The sequence below is a fragment of the Eupeodes corollae genome, unplaced genomic scaffold, assembly GCF_945859685.1.
Source record: "Eupeodes corollae unplaced genomic scaffold, idEupCoro1.1 scaffold_478, whole genome shotgun sequence".
Classification (NCBI taxonomy): domain Eukaryota; kingdom Metazoa; phylum Arthropoda; class Insecta; order Diptera; family Syrphidae; genus Eupeodes; species Eupeodes corollae.
The window spans coordinates 34,620-40,656 of NW_026605154.1; the positions used below are offsets into that span (position 1 = coordinate 34,620).

Sequence of the window (6,037 nt, forward strand, 5' to 3'; positions counted from 1 at the left end):
AATTTTATACGATCGCTCGTTTCCGAAAAATTAGTCAAAAAGTAAAATTACAGAATTTCGACCCAGCTCATCACAAATTATCTTTCGGTTGCTCTATTTCCTCAACCAAGCCTCCAAACATGATGCGGTTTTCACTAAAATACAGAGCATCGACCCACCTTTCAATTGATGCATAAATCACAAAAATGATTTTTTTTCAGTTTTTCGAGAAAATCGTGGGCTAACCCTTGCCGAAAAAAGTAGTATTTTCAAAACTATTTCCCACCCAATCAAAATGCACATCAAAAGAAAGGTATTTAAATGCTCTACCCACAACTGCAAACCAAAATGTTATACGATCTCTCTTTTCCGAAAAATTAGTCAAAAAGTAAAATTACAGAATTTCGACCCAGCTCATCACAAATTATCTTTCGGTTGCTCTATTTCCTCAACCAAGCCTCCAAACATGATGCGGTTTTCACTAAAATACAGAGCATCGACCCACCTATCAATTGATGCATAAATCACAAAAATGATTTTTTTTTTCAGTTTTTCGAGAAAATCGTGGGCTAACCCATTGCCGAAAAAGTAGCATTTTCAAATCTATTTCCCACCCAATCAAAATGCACATCAAAAGAAAGATATTTAAATGCTCTACCCACAACTGCAAACCAAAATGTTATACGATCGCTCGTTTCCGAAAAATTAGTCAAAAAGTAAAATTACAGAATTTCGACCCAGCTCATCACAAATTATCTTTCGGTTGCTCTATTTCCTCAACCAAGCCTCCAAACATGATGCGGTTTTCACTAAAATACAGAGCATCGACCCACCTTTCAATTGATGCATAAATCACAAAAATGATTTTTTTTTCAGTTTTTCGAGAAAATCGTGGGCTAACCCTTGCCGAAAAAAGTAGTATTTTCAAAACTATTTCCCACCCAATCAAAATGCACATCAAAAGAAAGGTATTTAAATGCTCTACCCACAACTGCAAACCAAAATGTTATACGATCGCTCGTTTCCGAAAAATTTGTCAAAAAGTAAAATTACAGAATTTCGACCCAGCTCATCACAAATTATCTTTCGGTTGCTCTATTTCCTCAACCAAGCCTCCAAACATGATGCGGTTTTCACTAAAATACAGAGCATCAACCCACCTTTCAATTGATGCATAAATCACAAAAATTATTTTTTTTCAGTTTTTCGAGAAAATCGTGGGCTAACCCTTGCCGAAAAAAGTAGTATTTTCAAAACTATTTCCCACCCAATCAAAATGCACATCAAAAGAAAGGTATTTAAATGCTCTACCCACAACTGCAAACCAAAATGTTATACGATCTCTCTTTTCCGAAAAATTAGTCAAAAAGTAAAATTACAGAATTTCGACCCAGCTCATCACAAATTATCTTTCGGTTGCTCTATTTCCTCAACCAAGCCTCCAAACATGATGCGGTTTTCACTAAAATACAGAGCATCGACCCACCTTTCAATTGATGCATAAATCACAAAAATGATTTTTTTTCAGTTTTTCGAGAAAATCGTGGGCTAACCCTTGCCGAAAAAAGTAGTATTTTCAAAACTATTTCCCACCCAATCAAAATGCACATCAAAAGAAAGGTATTTAAATGCTCTACCCACAACTGCAAACCAAAATGTTATACGATAACTCGTTTCCCGAAAAATTAGTCAAAAAGTAAAATTACAGAATTTCGACCCAGCTCATCACAAATTATCTTTCGGTTGCTCTATTTCCTCAACCAAGCCTCCAAACATGATGCGGTTTTCACTAAAACACAGAGCATCGAACCACCTTTCAATTGATGCATAAATCACAAAAATGATTTTTTTTTCAGTTTTTCGAGAAAATCGTGGGCTTACCCATTGCCGAAAAAGTAGCATTTTCAAATCAAAAAGTAAAATTACAGAATTTCGACCCAGCTCATCACAAATTATCTTTCGGTTGCTCTATTTCCTCAACCAAGCCTCCAAACATGATGCGGTTTTCACTAAAATACAGAGCATCGACCCACCTTTCAATTGATGCATAAATCACAAAAATGATTTTTTTTTCAGTTTTTCGAGAAAATCGTGGGCTAACCCTTGCCGAAAAAAGTAGTATTTTCAAAACTATTTCCCACCCAATCAAAATGCACATCAAAAGAAAGGTATTTAAATGCTCTACCCACAACTGCAAACCAAAATGTTATACGATCGCTCGTTTCCGAAAAATTAGTCAAAAAGTAAAATTACAGAATTTCAACCCAGCTCATCACAAATTATCTTTCGGTTGCTCTATTTCCTCAACCAAGCCTCCAAACATGATGCGGTTTTCACTAAAATACAGAGCATCGACCCACCTTTCAATTGATGCATAAATCACAAAAATGATTTTTTTTCAGTTTTTCGAGAAAATCGTGGGCTAACCCTTGCCGAAAAAAGTAGTATTTTCAAAACTATTTCCCACCCAATCAAAATGCACATCAAAAGAAAGGTATTTAAATGCTCTACCCACAACTGTTTCCGAAAAATTAGTCAAAAAGTAAAATTACAGAATTTCGACCCAGCTCATCACAAATTATCTTTCGGTTGCTCTATTTCCTCAACCAAGCCTCCAAACATGATACGGTTTTCACTAAAATACAGAGCATCGACCCACCTTTCAATTGATGCATAAATCACAAAAATGATTTTTTTTTCAGTTTTTCGAGAAAATCGTGGGCTTACCCTTGCCGAAAGAAGTAGTATTTTCAAAACTATTTCCCACCCAATCAAAATGCACATCAAAAGAAAGGTATTTAAATGCTCTACCCACAACTGCAAACCAAAATGTTATACAATCGCTCGTTTCCGAAAAATTAGTCAAAAAGTAAAATTACAGAATTTCGACCCAGCTCATCACAAATTATCTTTCGGTTGCTCTATTTCCTCAACCAAGCCCCCAAACATCTCTCCTTGCCGATGATGCGGTTTTCACTAAAATACAGAGCATCGACCCACCTTTCAATTGATGCATAAATCACAAAAATGATTTTTTTTCAGTTTTTCGAGAAAATCGTTTGCTAACCCTTGCCGAAAAAAGTAGTATTTTCAAAACTATTTCCCACCCAATCAAAATGCACATCAAAAGAAAGGTATTTAAATGCTCTACCCACAACTGCAAACCAAAATGTTATACGATCGCTCGTTTCCGAAAAATTAGTCAAAAAGTAAAATTACAGAATTTCGACCCAGCTCATCACAAATTATCTTTCGTGTGGTGTATAATTTCTTTATTAAAATATAACTCTTATTTAAAGACTACAAATCTAATTCGACTGGCTTGGGCGCGTCCGTTGAAAAGAATAGTCGTTAGAATACAAATTTTTATGAGAGCGAGCCAAACAACCTTTTGTCTCGCTTCTATGTCTCAGGTTTCAGAGTTTCGCGCTCAGCGTGCGACATCTAGCTACGAAACTCTGAAACCTAAACATAAGGGGAATTACACATTATTAATGATAGTTGCCTTAATTTTATACTACAACTCGGCCAATCTGACAATTTGATCGCCCACGATTAAATTAAACAAACAAGTCTTAAGTTATAATCATGAGATGGTAGGTGTCGCCCTTAATCAACCGAACCTTCAGAGTCTCGATTCTTCCAAAGTCGAATATTTCGAGACTCGACAATGCCATCATATGGCAGCTGTGTGATTTGACAACCTTCGATATCGCGTATTACGTATCTATCATTAGGTAGAATTTTGTAAACAACGTATGGGCCTCTGAACTTTGGAACCAATTTCTTATTTACACCGGTTGTTGTATCTACATTTTTTATTACTACATAATCACCCTCATCGTATATACGTGCCGGGTTATTATGCTCATTAAAATATTTAATATTATATTCCTGAATCTTAGTGATTGCTTCTGAAGCCTTTTCTCTTGACAATTCAAGATTTCTTTCCAGTTGACTTAATTGTTTATCATCAAGAAATTCTGTTAATTTGTCGATTACTACTCCCCTTTGGTTAATACCAAATAACAATTGACTTGGTGTATTTTGAATAGCGCGATGTATAGTGTTATTTAGTCCGAATTCTATTTGTGTTAAAGTAACAACCCAATCTGAGTGCTCGATTGGTTCCGAAAGCTTAGCAAGCATGCCAGTTAATACCCTATTGACTCGCTCTACTTGACCATTGGCCTGTGGCGAATGAACTGCCACCTTAACATGATCTATATTCTGGTCTATAACAAATGAACTAAACTCTAGTGATGTAAAGCAGGTTCCCCTATCAGTAATTACTCTTGATGGCCTACTGTAATACTCAAAATATTTTCTTAGTGCTGCACATACTTCTTTTGAGCTTGTAGATACAACTGGGTATAATTTAGTGAACTTTGTAAATGCATCTATTACCACTAATATATGTTTTCTCTTTGACTTTATTGAAGGGAGAGGACCAAGATGATCCAAGTGTATTGTATGGAATGGAATGGGCTCCTTAGGAATATTGAACAAATTGCGTATATTAGATCGAACTGGTGCTGAGTGCATTATGCAACGGATACAATTTTTAATGTATTTTTCAACTTTTTCCTGAACATTCGGAAACCAATAGTGACGGCCAATTTGATCAGAGCTTTTTGTTACACCTAAATGCCCAATTTTCTCATGGATCATTCTTATAACATTAGTTTCCATTTCAGATGGGACATAGAATCGAAGTTTACCATTTTTATTTTTTTTGAAGACAATACCATCCTGAACTAAAAACGAATTATTATCTTTTAAATATAGTTTGTTTTTCATTTCCAAAATCTTTACATCTCGATTTTGGGCTGCTCTGAGTTGGAAATCAACATCCTCAGAGTCAATAACGGATATAACATTACATCTGCTTAAGGCATCAACATGATTCATATTGGCACCACTACGATGTTTGACCTTATAATCATAATCCTCCAGCTCTAAGGCCCATCGAGCAATTCTATGATTAACATTCTTTTTGTTCAGTGTCATTGTTAAAGAACTGCAATCAGTTACGATTGTAAAAGGAATACCTTGCAAATAAACACGGAACCGACGTAAAGCTGAAATTATGGCTAAAGTTTCCAATTCAAAACTATGGTATTTGGCCTCTTGATCAGTGGTGCTTTTAGAGAAGAATGCTACCGGATGTAATTTATCATCTTCTTGTCGTTGGAGTAGAACTGCACCATACCCTAATGAACTTGCATCGCAATGCAGTTCTGTTTCTTTCCTTGGACTATAGATTGCCAATACAGGTGGAGATGTTAACCGTTCCTTTAAAGTCTGAAAAACATCTTCGCATTCGGAAGTAAATCTAAAAGGAGTTTCAGCTTTTAATAAATTATAAAGAGGTCTTGCTATTCTTGAAAAGGATTCGACAAACCTGCGAAAGTATGAACAAAGTCCTAAAAATGAATGCAATTTCTTTCTGTCTTTAGGCACAGGATATTGAGCAATCGCTCGAATATGGGAATCACTAGGTTGGATGCCATGTTCCGTTACTTTAAACCCTAAGTAATCAAGTTTCGAATATGCAAAGCGACATTTTGACAAGTTGAGCTCCAACCCATTCTTCGCTACACAACATAAAATTTTAGTAAGTATCTCAAAATGTTCAGTAATAGTTTTACTAGCAATTAATATATCATCTAGGTAGACAACTATATCTCCTCTGTCTATAAATTCACGAAAAATTTGAATTATGAATCTCTGAAAAACACTGGGCGCATTCTTAAGGCCGAAAGGCATTTTAAGAAATTCCCATTGACCGTTCGGGGTTACGAAAGATGTTAATTGTGTTGAATCTGCTGCTACCTTTACCTGGTAAAACCCACTCTTAAGGTCTAATAAGGTCATAACCTTCTTCCCCTCCAGGTATTCAATGCAATCGTCTATCAATGGTATTGGATGAGGATCTCTTACTGTACGTTTGTTCAATGCTCGATAGTCTATACACATTCTGGTTTCACCAGATTTTTTCTTAACTAAAACTATTGGTGCAGCATACGGAGAACTACTTGGCTGAATAATTCGTTTT

The 6,037-nt window shown here is 35.7% G+C and overlaps 1 long non-coding RNA gene across 1 annotated transcript; it reads left to right on the forward strand.

Moving 5' to 3' along the window:
* The first annotated feature begins 3,282 nt into the window (after window positions 1-3,282).
* On the forward strand, window positions 3,283-4,762 carry LOC129953460 (uncharacterized). Its single transcript, XR_008782533.1, has 2 exons — window positions 3,283-4,350; window positions 4,422-4,762. It is a non-coding gene; the product is annotated as an uncharacterized LOC129953460 (long non-coding RNA).
* The last annotated feature ends 1,275 nt before the right edge of the window (window positions 4,763-6,037 follow it).